Raw genomic sequence first — 16,215 nt, forward strand, 5'->3', positions numbered from 1 at the left:
TGATAAGTCCTGTTGAGAGGATTATACCAGGAAGTTGACATTTGGGGCAGATACCTGGCTGAGAAGTAAACCAGGGGATCTACAGGACGCCGGAGAATGATTCCTGCCAGGAAATAAACCATGATAATCTACCAAAGGTGTATAAAGATGTATAGCACTGTGGCACGATACCTGGTAGAGAAGTACACCAGGGGATCAAGGAAGTCAATAAAAAGTCCTGGCAACCAAAAATAAAAAGCATTTTGAAACTGATTGAGAACATTAAAAATCTGGGAGGATACTTGGCAGGGGAGCACATCAGGGAATCTGAAGAACCCATAAGAGTATTCCTGGCAGGAGAGTATAACAGGGGGTCCACCAAAGTTGTAGAAGGAAATGTAACCATGTTACAAAAATACCTGGTAGAGAAGTATATTAGGTAATCTGAAAAGCATATACTGGTAGTCCTCCTGGAAGCAAATACACCAGGCTTTGATAGTTGTACAAAGACTTAACATTGTGGCAAGATATGTGGCAGGAGAGTATAGCAGGAGATCTGAAGAGCTCACAAGAGGATTCCTGGTAAAGAAACACAGGCAATCCACCAAAGTACAAAAGAAGTTAAAGAAAGCATAACGTGGAATCTCTCGTATGATTAAGAACTTTTGTCAACCCAGTACAAAGAAATCAAGGACGTGTGGAATGTTATGGTATATATTGTTTGCACAAGAACTTTCTGAACCTAGTATAAAGTATCAAAGGAATTGTTGAACAAAGACACGTTTGCAATAGCTAGACACTGATAGAGAGAAACACTTGCCATCCTACCTAAATATCCTGGGGAAAGGTATCATGCTCTGGATCCAAGTGTTTCTCTTTGGAAAATACTTTTCTGCTGGATTTACCTATTTACTTTGATCATGAACACTTTTTGCTAAACGTAAATCAGAAACATTTCCTTACACCCTTAGTTGTTTATTTGTAGTGTGAGGGTCAGATTAGAATGTTTTGGACAAACGGACAATTAATACGTTTCTAACAACTTGACACAGACTGGCTCTTTAGTTTTAGTTTCCTATGTAACGAAACTCTCCTTAGGATAGGGATAGAGAGGTGTTTATCCAACCCATTTCTGTTTAATAAAAATATCTGACAATGAGAACATTACAACTTTGTGCCCACCTTTCATTTCTGGCCCCTCACATATATTGTCAGGAGTGGAACTCACCATACACGCATTCACACCCAAGTACCACTTTCTCTTACCAACCAATACCTCACATTGCACACGCCATCTGCAATTTCCTTACACGCTCTGTTCCACTATCCTTCCTCTGTCTGGTCTCTCAGTCTGTCTTCTCCCTTGACCTCACCCAAACAACCCACATTCACCAATACTTCCTGTCCCCTTTTATCCTCCCCCCCACCTCCCTCTTCCATGTGCTCTCAACCTCAGCTGGTTCCCTGGGCCAATCTCTGTTTCAATGTCCCCCAGGGCCGGGTTATAGAGATGGGAAACTATAAAGTGCTCCTGTAGCCCCACCCCCTGGATGCGTCAGCATTTTGCAATGGCTGCCTGCTCTGGCAAGCCTCAGTTTCAGAGTTTGTGTCTCATGGCAGATGAGCGTCCCAATTGCCTGTCTGCCGCAAGCAATGTTCCAGAATCCTGGGGTTTGCTGCCTCATTTCCCTCATTTCCCGCAGTTGGGCTGACTGTTCCGTCCTCCATCGCAAGGATCTCTGGATGCAGTATTCTTGAAAAGGAATAGAGAAAACTGGCATGCATGTGGAGTGGAGAGAGACTGGGGCCCTCCCAATTCCTCACCCCGCCTCTGGGGCAGGCATGGTTCTTACAGACACCCTAGTAGGCCTCCTGTCCCAGTTTAAGTGGGGGTCGCCCATCTACCCTTGACAGGGTCAGGTCGCTGACATCAAAGTATGTTAGTATCTCAAATCCTCTCAGTCAGATGGCCCACATTTTGTGAAACACTGTTGGGCAACATGATTGGTCGAACAGCAAAACATCTCTAAGGCTTATTCCGAGGAATATGTTTCGATCCTTTGTCCACACAAAATTCCCAAGAGTTCAGACTGAGCACTTCCCGTACAATGTAAATCAACTCTCGCGGATGCGCGGATGATTGCAGGGCCCCCTTTGCATCTCCACGTGCCTATGTCAGTGTCCACCTCTCCCTGGCCTTTCATTGGGCAAGGCCCCTCGCATCCATCTCAGTCCAATACACGTTCCACTAAATCCTCTGCCCCTTTGACCCGACACCGCATTGATTAAAGAGACTCCTTTATGTATGTCTTTTTGTTTATGTTCTTGGATAGGCATTCCTGGTGAACCAATTTATACGAAGAAAGACAAATATTGTACTTCTCTGTGAGCACAACAGCTGGGAGGTGTCCAGACCAATAGGAAATCAAAAAAAGAGAACATCATTGGCCATTACTAAACATCAGGGCGTACACTAGCGAGTTGTGGGTCTCCAGACGCATTGGACAACAACTTCCTTGATCCATCCCCATTGACTCGGCTGGCTAAGGCCAATGGAAATTGCAGTCCAAAGCATTTGGCGAGACAAAGGCTGTACAAACAGCTCCCATAACTCCAGCCAGTGAAGTCAATGGTGAGAAAAGGGGGAAGATGTAGGACAAAAGTCGGGTGAAACCACTGTTCACAGTGGCCAACTGATGACACAAGGAAAGTTACAGTACCAGGCAGCTAGAACCCTGCCACTGTATCACGCCGCAACCAGATTCCCCGAAAACTGCTGAACACTAAAGGGAAAGCCCACACAACTACTGTTCTGTCCGCGATATGCACTGTTTGGTCAGAGTTACAGAATAATAGCGTGCAGGGGTTTGCGCTTCTAAAGGAAGCAAGAATAGCAAGCGTACCACAAGCAGCTTCACAAGTAACACCTTGAGTAACTGCCATCAGCTGGCATGCTCAATCCACAGCATAGACAGAATAGCAAGGGATCTCTACATGCATCAGCATTGGTGTGGTTTACAATCTGTGTAATGTATTATAACTAAAAAATAAATTAAAAAAGCCTTAATATGCGGCTGGCAGGATTTGATCTTCAACCGCTGAAAAAGAGCTATGAAAAGCGCAGTCCACCTTGGCCCATTTGAGCCCGACTGCAGGTCATCCTGATTAATAGGGATGTCACAGCCCAGTGCCAACCTGATCACAGAAGGAGGGACAAGGCTTGCATGGCAAGTAATCATATCTGAGTGATATTAGCGGCCATGTCAGTATTATGCAGTTCTATAATCTAGACCATTTTTTAAAACCTTGCCTACCCTGAAACACCACACCACTGCTGCAAAGTGACCTTAGGCCTAGATAGAGGGCACCATACTGGGTACTGGTATCATGCAGGATTTGGGAGATCTGTCTCCAGGTCATGAACATGCGTTGGGGGGTTTCACTGCGTCCAGTTAGTAGTTGGGACCATGGGCTCTGGTCTTTAAAAGTTGGCCTACAAACACGGCCATTAGCTTGATGCCTTGGGGCTGATCTGGTATTTGCACACAATGCATGCAGAAATCGCCCGCTGAAAAGGTGCCAATCTACACCACTGCACGAGACTCCAGACCAGGGGGCCTCGGGCCTCAAGTACCAGACACTGTGCAGAAGGTTAACACGCGACTACATATCGCTCAAGCATTAGCATGGGATAAAGACGTCACAGCCATTGCCACATTACACATGGCATCATGCCATAAGTGAAGGGTTTTCATTGAAATTAAAGAAATTAAAAAGTTCAGTGCAAAGAGACAGAACACATGAAGTAGAAGGACACGGCCAGATGGCTTCGGCGATCAAGTCAGAGTAATTGTTCTCCGACATAACTAAAACATACACTAGTTATTCGCATTTCCGTTTTAATCCACACCTTTCAATTCTGCCAAATACATTGTGGGATTTAAGTATAGTCCTGAATACATCAAATGATAGAACTGCGGGGGGTGGAGGGTTGGGGGATGTGCTTCAGGAAGAAACCCCTGGAAGATGGCAAATGCACAGTTAGCTCCCCAGACATACACTCGGTTACTAAGCTGCGACGGTAATTGCTTCCAGAAAAAAATACCAGATACAACCCAGTTATTTATCACGTTTTGGCTTTTGAAGGTGGGCCATTACAAACTGTAGAGATAACAACACGCATTTGGTCTACAAGGGAACTTGCAATTGGGCACGTTTATGGGTGGACAGGCAACCTCAAGTTCTCCAGCATTGTTGGACAGCTGGGCGGGAGACCCCCTCAGCTACCAAGCCATAAAGCAGATTGCTGCCCCAGGCATACATAAGCTTTGACCCCGTGTTATCTAGAAAACCAACAGAATAAACAAAACATTAAACAAGGCTACTCAAAAGGGTTTTGGGGGAGGAGATATTCAAACTCCCATCCCCTTGAGCTCCTTTTCCAGAGGTGAGCATTCCAATCACTTTGATGAAGCGCATAGATGCTTACATTAGCTTTAATACAGCCAGGCACCTCACCATGTGCTTGGCCAGAAACTGGAGCATGGGCACTGCTTTCTTCTGTCTACCACACCATGAAGAAAAAGTCAAACCCAAAGGAACATGTTGAGATAAAGGGTCTTGCATCACTTCACAGAGTGGATGGCTGGCCAGAAGATATTACAAATATCGATGAAAAGTACTGTACATGCGTGTGGGGAACCCCAAATCCAACTCCCCGGATTCCAGACTCTGTAGAGAATCGCCCTTAAAGACCTGGTTGCATGGATGCGGCAATGGGCAGCCTCATTTTCACGGATTCGGCTCAAGCAGCACAAGGGTGAAGGAAAGTGCCTCTGTAAGCATGGACTCAGGCTGGGAAGGGGTCGAGTGAGCACAGAAGGAAAGCATTTGGATCTCGCAAACTGAACATTTATTGAAAAAAGAGGTACATTTTCAACTGGGATGAGGAAGTTGAGGTTTCCACTTTCAGAGTTTCAGCCCAATGTTTATTACCCCATTTCGATCCCTGTGGTGTGGGACTTTCGTGCCAAGGGTTGGTGGGGAGCAGTGCTATGTAGCACTACTTGCAGTTGAGAGGGGCTGTTTAGATTTACAGGTGCAAATTACAGCTTTCATTCTCAGTCCCTCTACCCACGTGGGCTTGGTTGAAGGAGCGCATTTACACGGACAGGCATAACAATACATTGTTTAAATGTGCATAGCTATTTCTTGGATGGAACTGTAATAAAGTGATGGAAACGCTAATGCTTTGCATGAACGTTTCCACCTGGGACTGTGTAATGCAGAGCTGGGCCTGCATTGTGCTCTTCCCTGAGCCTGACTTTCCACAGGTGGGACCCTGCACAGAGGACGCCGCTGCAGGGACAGCCACAGCTCAGAGAGAACCCTTCTGTGAAACAGGGATGTGTTCGGAACGGCAACCCCACCGTCGGCATGCACATTTCCCCGGCTTGCTAAAACAGCATGTGCAAAGGGGATTTGGAATGCAATTTTGGGTGGGTGAATTGGTATGCACACAGAATGTGTGTCTTACCCCACTGGGCACAGGCAAGAGTGAACATCTCTCCGAATCTTGCCCTATGAGTGTATCCCTATATTGTTCCTGAACACAATGTGCATGATATTGATGGGTTTGCCGTAAGCAGCCCAAAGCTCAGCGCCACATGCCCAGACATTCATTAGGCCCTATATTACCATGCCACATATGCTGTGGAAAGAAGATCAAGGCTAAAAGGATGAGAGGATTTCTGCGACATACCTGTCCTTTTTACCGCCTGCTCCCTATACGCTTGCTTCTCGATTAAAGTAGAAAATTAAACCAAACAAGCATTGGCGGTGCCAGTACATCATGCTAGCGAATGTAGAGGGCAAGATTGTTTCGTACAGCTCCTAGAGGGGAAAAAAAGGCCCACCCTCGCCACTTGAAAGGCTAAATTTGCTTTTACAAAACGGTTTTCTGTATCCCTGACAGTCCCACTACCACCTGTTGTCTGCATTTATCCTTGCCACCAGCGGGCCATATTTTTACTTATTCTTTTTCCCCATGTAATGCACTTTCCCCTCCTCCTTCCCTTGCACTTGCATGATCTGAATGCCACCTGGCCTAGTAGGATCGTTGTCTCTGTCTCCCCTCTGTTACCCCTCCCGTGCCTCGTCGCGCTTTGAAACACTTGCGTATAGGCGCGTTATAAATGCCATATCATACAATGCTCGCTTTTGTAGATTTGCCATTGAAAGAATTTCCCAATCCTTTTACTTTGAATGCCAGCCTATGAATGGACTGGGGTGCTGCAAGCAACCAGTGCAGTACGCAGCTGCAGCCCAGTTATGAAACTATTGTTCAAATATTCCTCTCAACACTGAAGAACCTGGCAGTCAGATAGCACTGCCACCTTACAAAAAAGCACTTTGAGGCATTGCTGAAACAGCCCTATCACCAGGTAAGTGTGGGGTGAATATATAGCCCCAGAGTGACAGACTGAGCGGCCATGCAAGATCGTATTGTGAGAATAAAGCTGACTGATGTTGAAACCCATTGGAATATGCAGGCCAGTTCGAACATCGATTTCCAACATGAGGCCTAGTGAATGCGAAAAGTGGGTCCCACTCAACATTAACAAAATGGGAAGGCAAAGGAAAGCGTGGCTTAAAACATTAATACAGCAGAATGTGCTCAATGCAGTGGCAAAAGACGGTTGTGGCTGAAAATGCTGTTTTCTTAAATTATGAAAAGCTACAATTTCACTTAAAGAGACAGATAGCAGCATGTTACGTTGACTTCAATGCAGCACAAGACTGTGATCCAGAAATCTAAAGTGAAGCCAAGCACTATGCATTTGTCACAAGTAAAACACTTACATTCAAACATTCAAAATTACATAATTTAAAAGGAGAGGCCTACTTGCTGTAGAAGTGAACACAAATTTCTTATGTTAACTGTAGCCTATGTGTGAATAATACTGAAAGTGAGACTCATCTCTTTTTAATTATTGTATTAAAGAAGGATTGCATTCCTGGATAAAAGGCCCAGATGTGATACAAAATGTTTCATGTTTAAAAACCTCTCCCATTTAAAATGGTATTTGGTTAGAATTGTGTATGTAGCTTGTTTTCCTCACTGAACTGAAAGGTCTGTGCCTCTGAAACATGGACCTCAAGACCTTTGGGCTGAGGGCCCACCAGGAACAGGAGGTCTGTTTCATTCAATCCAAAGAAATGCAACAGTTTTAGATCAAAAGTGTGGAAGGGACAGATAGGCCAGCCAACAGAACTGACCTCTTGGACTAGCTTGACCTCTATAAAGTGCTTCTCAAAGCCACTAATGGATCTTCAAATACTGTGTAGAAACAGACCCCACTGAAACGCAGATGTTCAAGTCACATGTTTCTGAGGAAAACAACTGTGTGTATTTGCTTGGAATATGAAACCACAACTTTCATATGAATGGATGGCCATTTGATTAACATTGGACTCCTTTTTACTTAATAACAGGTGTGCATCCATCCAGGACTGTCAGTTCTATGTATCTCAATTTTATGTGATGTATAGCATTTGAGTTAGGAAGAAAATCATGATCCTGACCTACTCATAATTCAGAGGAATTTGAAAGTTGGTGAACTAATAGAATGCAAAATTAATGTTTGGTGTGTGAAGTGGCATAGTCTTCACTATTTCGGCTCAGGATAAAATCGCGAAAAACAATAGCTCCTCCCAGGAAGGGCGTGCCAAAGTCAAATTAGTATTTCCCGATTCGCTATAATATAGATGTTCATGCAGTTACCTGAAAAATAAAGATAGTTGCCATGTAGGGAGATTTTAAGAAAACCACAATTATAAACCAACATGTCCTTTTGGAGTGATGCATTTTTCTCCTCCCTTCAATTTCCATAATCTACACCTCCCAACTCCTTGGCCTATCAGCAGGGAGTGGGTGGAATAGTGGGAGGGAGCGAGATAGCCAATCCATCCTGTGGGAATATTGATCATGTGTAAGTGTCATCAGCACTATATATTATCAATTTGCTATCTGAGAGGGTTCAAGCGAGGAACAACCAACCTGAGAGGCAAGGAGAGCTACCAAAACCATCCGGGTACCACCTTGCCAGGAGAAAACCAGTCTACCTGGAGAGGCCTTAAACCTTGCAGGGGAGGCAGAGACAGGGAAACCTAGAAGCTAACTGGGCCTGACATTGGAGGAGCCAGATAAGGACTGGGTGCTGGTGACAATCCTTGCCAGAAGCCTTTGACTAGGTCTGTGCTTTCCCATGATGAGCCCTGCTGTTTCCCCTAGTTCCCAATAACCAAGGTCTCCCATGTACGTAGATTGATTCAGATGACAACAAAAGTATGTGGGGGTGGGGGGATTCTGCCAGCCTTCATCTCCTTCTTGCATAGTGGGGGTGGGGGGCAAAACTGTGTGGATCCTGGCCATGTTCGACTCAAAATATAACTAATCCCTCATAGAAACCCCCCCCATCCATTTAAAATGAAATATGTTGGGAACCATCTGCCTTAATCCTATCCATTTAATTGTGGGTGAGGGGGGGCAACACTGTGTAGACCTTTAGCACATTTAATTAAAGTTAATTCAAAAGGGTGAGCTGAACACTCACTCGCAAGGGGGTGAGGCCACGAGCGAAACCTTGAACTGTGATTAAATATAAGCGAGGTAGGTGTAGCACACATGTGTGCAGTCAAACAGCTCTCTGGGTTCCCAATTGGCACTGCCATCTGTAGCAGAAGATCATTAACAGGGCGACATGATCCAAATAGCGAAGATTTGAAAAGTTCCATCCAGATTTAGGCTGTGAGTTCTGTGACCTGGTTACAACCCATTAAATGCAAAGTAAACCAAGTGGGAGGTTCGTATCACTACGTGTGTTTTGCTAGGCAGTATTCTTCATGCTAATTCACACAGTGTGTGCTGGGTGACCCCTTAGCCAGCATATCCGCTACTCTGATGAGGTACCTGGACGCGTGCATTCTATACAGGAAGTTTTTAATTGGGATTGCCCCTTTTAGTACCGCTTCGATCATGCTCCTTTTTTATTCGCGCAATCAAAACGTAAATGTCTGTGGAGAAAGGTCTGTTCTTTTTTTCAAAGCGGGTCACACAAAGAAGTTTCAATAAACTATCTACCCAGTTTCTTCACACGCCACGCGGCTTCATACATGAGAACCCGTGACATTGAAATGACCATCAGTAGCAGAAGCGTGAGGTAGGGCACGGGATTATGCATGCATCAAAGTGCTTTGGCGTGTGGAAGTTCACGCAGACCCATTTAAGTTCTTAAGCGTGTAACGTTGGCTTGCCAGCGAGACCGAGCCTGCCATTCCCTGACCTCCCAGGCTAATAAAAGAAAGTTTAATTGGAAGCCAAGCTCAGCTTTATTGGATTAATTCGAGGTTTAGCTGAAATGTGTGCTAAATTGATAGATAAAAGGAAATTCGATAAAATATTGCACAGGATGATGGCACTTTAAATGTTTAATGCAAAATATACTCTTGTATAGCTTCCCAATTAAATCTAAGATACCAGACTGCCAAAAACATGGACTCAGCTATTAGGAGTTGACAAGGAATTTCACAGCGAGCGGACAAAAAGCATTTTTCGCATCACAGGAAAAATGCAAGGTAAATGCTGTACGAGGTAACATATTTTATATTAAAACAAAAAATAAACCAAAGCATTAATGTAATCCTTAATAGTATAACTTGATGCAAACACATTAAATGTCAAAAAAACGTACCTCTCCTCTCTTACAACCGCCCTTTCACATCACCCCGCTGTCTATTCCAACTGATCCCCCTCATCTGTGCTCTCTGCAACAGATTGTGCTGGCTTTTATCTGTAAAGTCTCAACTCTCTGCTCCTTGTTCTCCCCTAACCCTCCCTCTCGGTCCAATTTCTCTACTCCCATTCCTCTCCAAACTCTTGCAACCAGTCATTTATTGCCCAATCTCCTCTCATCTCATCTCATCTCATCTCGATTCTCACGCTCTACTGCGTCTGCTCTCATTCACATCACTAACTCACTGCTCTTTGCTCATCACACACTATCCTCGATCCTTATTCTCCTTGAGCTTTTCAGAGCTTTTGACAAAGTTGACAATCCCGCACTTCTCTCCGGCCTCTTCTACCTTGGTTTCTCTGGTTCTCTCCTACAATGGCTTCCTTTATTCAGACCTCTCTGCGCACACCTACTCTGTCTCGTATGCAGGTAACACTTAACCCCCTGTCCCCTTTTCTATGGTGTTCCCCCAAGGTTCTTTTCTCGGCCTCTTACTGTTCTCCATCTAGACTATCCCTTTTGCACCACTTAAATCTTTTAATCTCTTGTGTCACTTCTATGCAGCCACATCCCAGACATTATTTTCCTTCTATACCTTCGCCGATTCCCTCCACGCCTCCATTTCTTCCAGTCTCTCGGAAATCCATTCCTGGATGTCCTCGCAGTTCCTCCACCTAAATCCATCCAAAACTGAAGGCCTTTTCTTTCCCTCTTCCTCTACCTATCCTCTTCCTTCCTTCCCCTCTACTCTCCTTTTTTCCTCCCTCCTTCATTTTATTCTCTTGGGGATAACCTTTTACTCAGCCTTTTTATCCTTCGTCACATCTCTTCCACTGCTCGTACCTGCTAATTCCATCTCTTCAACATCTTCAAGATTCACACATTTCTGTCATTTCATGCACCTAAGATCCTCATCTTCTCAACTATGTTTTTTTGCCAAGACGATTGCTTTGCCCTGTTTATTGGTCTTCTGCATCTCACCTTGCATCCCGACACTCCATCTTCAACTCAGCCACTCGGATCCTCTTTTTGTTACCCCTCTTGTACTTCTATATCTACTTCACGCCGCTCTATAACTCCGATTCCCTATAACTCCTTTCTCCAACTTCACTTACTCTGTATCGTCTTCAGGTGTCATCATGTCCTCCCCCTCTTTAGCTCTCCCAATTGATCTCCCCTTACATTCCTTCCCGCTTCCAACATCCTCATCTCCTTACTACCCTAAACCTCTCTGTGCCCCCCTCACTGCCATTCTTTTGCTCTCATCACCGCTAACCCGCACAACTTTCTCCCACCGGACATCCGTGCTGCTGCTTCACTCCATACATTTCGTTCTCGTCACAGAGCTCATCACTTTCTCTTGATTAACATTCGTATCCTTTTGCCATAGATGCTAATTCTGCACCGTTTTGTTATGTAACCTGGTGCACGGTGCTTTGCGAAAACACACCATAAATATCAATAAAATACAAATATTAAAACTCCACTTTAGGTAAACAAAAATGTTGAGAAAGCCTTGGTAAAATCGCTGTAACACGAAACACGTGAGAGAATGTTGGAAAAAGCACTATCACATGCAAAAAAAATAGAATTAATTTGATAAAATTAGAGGTGTTCAAAAGAACACACCTAAGTTTAAAATAAAGCAATCAAGGGACTGATTCACACATTCCACAACCCCACCTAGTAGCCATCGCTCGAAAAAAGGTTTGCATTTGAACTCATTTGCATACCCACAATACCTTGCTGTTGTGGCTCAGAACGGGAGGTGGCTCCAGTCTCACCCTCTCTGGCGCTTGGCCAGATGGAAGCCCAGTTCACTGCACCTCCATCGGATCTCTCTGACAAGAGATCACCACTCCTCGAGGGGTCTCCACGAGTGTCCACACTCGCCCTCCTAAAGACCCCACACAAATCCACAATACGCCCATCCTTGCAATGATGTTCATTTTCCATCACGCGTTCCGTCTTATTTCCCCGCGGAACACCGATGACAAGTTCATCACTAAAATCCAACACGCCTGCATTTCGGCCGCAGGATTGATCCATTTCCGGAAGGTCGCTCCCCGACACTCTTCCTGGGCGCATGCGTAATACGCAGCGCTCTTCAAAAACCTTGCACGTTCCAGCTGCGCAAGCTGGAATGTGACGTGACAGCCAGGAAACGTCATCATAACAACACAGGGCCCCAACGAGTGCGGATCTCACGCTCCCCGTCACGCCAGCTGGAGGCCCGCAACTCTCCCCACCGAGGACAGCCGTGGACCCGGACATGCCCAGCCTTCCACCGGGGCCCACACAAATGCAGTCCAACACCTCCTTAAATCGCGGCGCTCAGATGCTGCTCGGAAACCGCTCGCTCTTCACAAGGCTGGAAGGCGGAAGCCACCTCCCCCTCCGGACCTCCTGTGCTTGCACCAGCTAATTTCGAGCAGCTCACCTCAGGTGTTGACGGTGCGGGTGCTCTGGAACTGGACATATGGAGCCAGAACAACAACTCCTCAAAGCTCCGCATACCGACCCGTGTGCCATACGACTACAGGCACCGGCCGGACTACCACCAGCCACAAGCCCCACTCGGCCGAGTTGTTTCTCACGATCGCAACTTCCGCACACCGACCTGTGTGCCGGTCGGTTTTACAAGGCACCAGTTGAGGATCTGCCAACCACAAACTCCACCCGGCAGCTTGGTCCAGACGGCAGACACTCCTCAGATTACTGCACACCGACTTGTGTGCCGAACAGCTGCTCACAACACCTCCCAGCACCACCCGGTCACTGAGCAAGGCAGCTTCTGGAGCAACTAGGTAAAACAACACAGCACCCCGACCTGAGTGCCGACCCGGCTCCAACTTCAGCACCACCCGGCCTGCTGAAGAAACTTAGACAGCCCACTTAAAACACCTTGGGCTCCAACTTGCTGACAACTTGGCCAATGGACATGGATTCACTGGAGGGCAATGTTTTCCCGTTTCTGAACTGTCCCCTCCTCGACAGGATCCCATCCTCGTCGCCAGTGTAATAACTTGGAAGCTGATGGAAACCCGAGCCAGCAGGTAAGTTATTAAGTAGATTTATTGTAGTTCAATGCCAGGGACAAAACATTGGCATGTCCTTTCCAAGTCAGCATAACTCCAACTGCCAAGCTTAGAACCCTCACACACTAACACTCCACTCACACTGACATCACTACATTCCATTCAGCAGTGATGTCATCCACTCAGCTAGGAAGCACATTACAACAAACTTCCAGCAATAGCTACTAGGTGGCGTTGTGGAATGTGCGACTCGGCTCAAATGGTGCACGTCCTCCGAGTGTTCCTGTCCAAGTACGTTGTGGGGGAGACGTCAGGGACATGTTGGTTGGGAGTGGGGGGTAGCAATATTATATGAATAAATATAATTTCCAATATTTGATCAGTTTGAGGTTTTCAGGTGGGACATATATTTGGCTTTCCACGTGTTTGGGCCATATTAGCGTGCCAGTCCCTGTTCGTCCCATGTATGTATGGTGGCCCTGTTGGCCCCCTCTTATAATATAAAATGTAGTTAATAGTATACAGGGTAAGAATTTCTTTTTATTACCAAGTGTTTATCCATAAGACACTTATAAAATGTATGATTGTATAACGCCCAGCTAAGAGGTAGGAGAGTGCACTCTCCTGGGAGTGGATCGGGCTGCTGTTCTGGGGGGTATTACCCAAACTGACCGCGGCCAAATTGACCATTTGTTTTGCGGCCGAATTGACCGTGTGGGGGGTGGGTTTGGGGTATTAAATAATATAGGTGGATTCGGTGGGGTGCAAAATAAAAGGTCAATTCGGCTGCGGTCAGTTGTATTCGAACAACTCGTATACAACCGTTCTGGGGTACTGGGGGCGGGGATGAGCGGCATTATCAGATTAGTGCCATTTCCGTTTGTAGGTAGACAGGGCAAGGGACTATGACAGGGGTTGCAGTGGGCTCCCGGGCTTGGCGAAAGGAGCTCAGTATTATTAGCAGGGCATCAAAAGCCCAGCTTGAAGGGGCAGTGAAAGAAGTTACGGGGGAGAAGGGGTCCGGTGGGAGAAGGAGACAGCGCAGAGCAGCTCTGGACGGGGCCCTCACAGCAGTGGTGGCATGCAGCCCGTCAGCTGGGAGGGGTGAGGTATGGGATAAAGGGGCCAGGAGGAGCAGGGCCATATACACAGGAGGGTGGCAAGGAGAAAGGGGTTAGAAGGCGGTGGGCCAAGTTGTGGGCCTGGAGTAGCAGGTATGGGCGAGGGTGCAAATGGAGAGGCAGTGGGGGCGCTGGTGGGCAGGTGGAGTTAGTGGGGAGGTTGGAGATGGGTCGAATGAAAGGGGTGCTGCGGTACAGAGGGGGCGAGGTGGAAAATTCCTGCAAAAGAGTGGAGGAGGAGGACACTTTCCATGGTAGATAGTGAAGAAAGGGGAAGGTATGGAGTAAACTCCCTACAAAGCCATTTGGTATGCAGAGGGAATGGCATGGTTGTAGAGGAGGAAGAAGGAGAAGGTTTTAGAGCGCTCCCTCCGGCAGGCAGAAGCAGACAGCCTAGAGGGTGCTGTACAGCCCTTAGCATGACAGAACTCGGGGTGGAGGGGAGGAGGGAATTCCTCCAGGCACGTAATTTCACCAAAATGCCAGGGGTAGCGGAAGTGACATCACACGACCCTTGACCCCCTGATGACATTACAGGAAGTGACGTCATTTGACCCCAACCCCAAATGATATCGCGGGAAGCAATGGAACACAACCTTTCACCGGTTGACAAAACTGCAAGTGGCATCACATAGCATTGTACACTATGAAAAATATGGTTACGATATCACTATAATGTGATGTACATTTCATACCATATGTATCGTTAAGATCACTGTGTATAGGCTCATATTACCAAATTACTGTGAATGCAAGCAGACGTCCATGACCAAATGATGATGTGTTAATATATAGCACTTATGCTTAAGCGCTTTATATAGAAGAAATATACACCCAATATCACCCAACCTGTGTTGGTACTCATTTATCGACCTCAGCAGGATGAAAGGCTGAGTTGAGGCGTTTAAGAACAGATTAAATTAGTGACTCACCCCCTGAAGTGTACCTGAAATAAACCTTTAATGAGTCTAGCAATTATTGTATAGAATTCCAGAAAGACACATTATTTGGTATTCCTATTCTTTCTTATTTAGGGTTAGTGCTGAAAGTGTTAGACTTGTGGCACAATTTTTCTTCTTTTTCTTAAGGGGCCTGAACAAGAAAGTCCGCCACTCCAGAAGTCAAGAGCCACATGGTGCTGGCCACAGCCCAGGAGCTTGCATTACAAAAAAATAAAAATACATTTTTTTTTAGTTTTCTTTTGTAGAGATGGCAAAGGAGACCACAGAGGTCGCATGGGAGACCTCTGGCGACCCCTAAATGACGTCCATGAATGTCTCACCCAAGAAGAGAAGAGGAGCAGGAATGGGTTTGACCTGTTTAAACTCTTACACAAGTAAGTGAGCCAAAAAAGGGTCAAAGGAAGAGGAGCCGGAGCTATATTAAGACCAAGGGTACTGGTTACGATAAAAAATTAGACGTCAGCATTTATAATTTATGCTAGAGTTTACTGCAGGAAGTTTCCCGAGAGGTGTGTGGCCTTGCCAAAACATATGGTTGTGATTAGGAAAGCATTTAAAGGTTTCTGAGGTTTTGCTTGGGTGAGGTATGACTAGGAGTTCAGGGCAAGGATGGGTGAGTTCAAGCAGGCACTATGGGGGAGATTGATATGGACTTATGGTTGCAGGGGATGGCGCCCAAATGCCCAGCCCCAACACTTCATACAGAGAGCAGTTTACCCGTGCCTTACTGGCCCATTCCAGGTTGCCCCGCCTTTGATGGGGTAAGGGGAGGAGGCAGGGGTCAGCCATCAGCAGCATGCTGGGCCTTTAATAAAGAGGGCTGCTCTAGACCGGTGTGCAAATGTTAACATGAGTGCAGCAGATGCACAGAACGGCATCCTGTTACACAATGCAGAGAATGTCATTTTAACTTGAACATTTTGGATAGGGAGAAAGAGAGTTGAATGGGTGGGGACGAACATTGCAGCGGTTTGGAGTTATACATTGTCAGCAAAGGGATGGAGAGGATGGCTTCAAAAAATAAAAAGAGGAGAAAAGGTAAAATGAAAGGAAGGGAACGTTTTCAAGGATTTATATTTAAAAAAATGGTGGGCTGCAAAATGGGGCTATATCAGAGGATGTGCGCTCGGGTGAAGGGGCAGAAGCAGAGTGGCACACCGAGGGATAAATTGAGCAGTGATGCTTCATGAAGTAGCAGGGTGTGTGGATTGAACTGCATGGATGGGGGTGCACGGATGGCCGCTGGTGCAGTGGGGGGGGAGGAACAGTGATGATATGGAACATTTGCAAGGGTAAGATGGGGGATTATTGCCCTCGAAGG

The 16,215-nt window shown here is 46.2% G+C and overlaps 1 protein-coding gene across 13 annotated transcripts in view; it reads right to left on the bottom strand.

Moving 5' to 3' along the window:
- The window catches only part of PAG1 (phosphoprotein membrane anchor with glycosphingolipid microdomains 1), an 846,294-nt gene that overhangs the window by 189,077 nt on the left and 641,002 nt on the right, over positions 1–16,215 (bottom strand). The window lies entirely within an intron of this gene.

Source organism: Ambystoma mexicanum, chromosome 5q (assembly GCF_040938575.1).
Source record: "Ambystoma mexicanum isolate Mex_15411 chromosome 5q, UKY_AmexF1_1, whole genome shotgun sequence".
Classification (NCBI taxonomy): Eukaryota; Metazoa; Chordata; class Amphibia; order Caudata; family Ambystomatidae; genus Ambystoma; species Ambystoma mexicanum.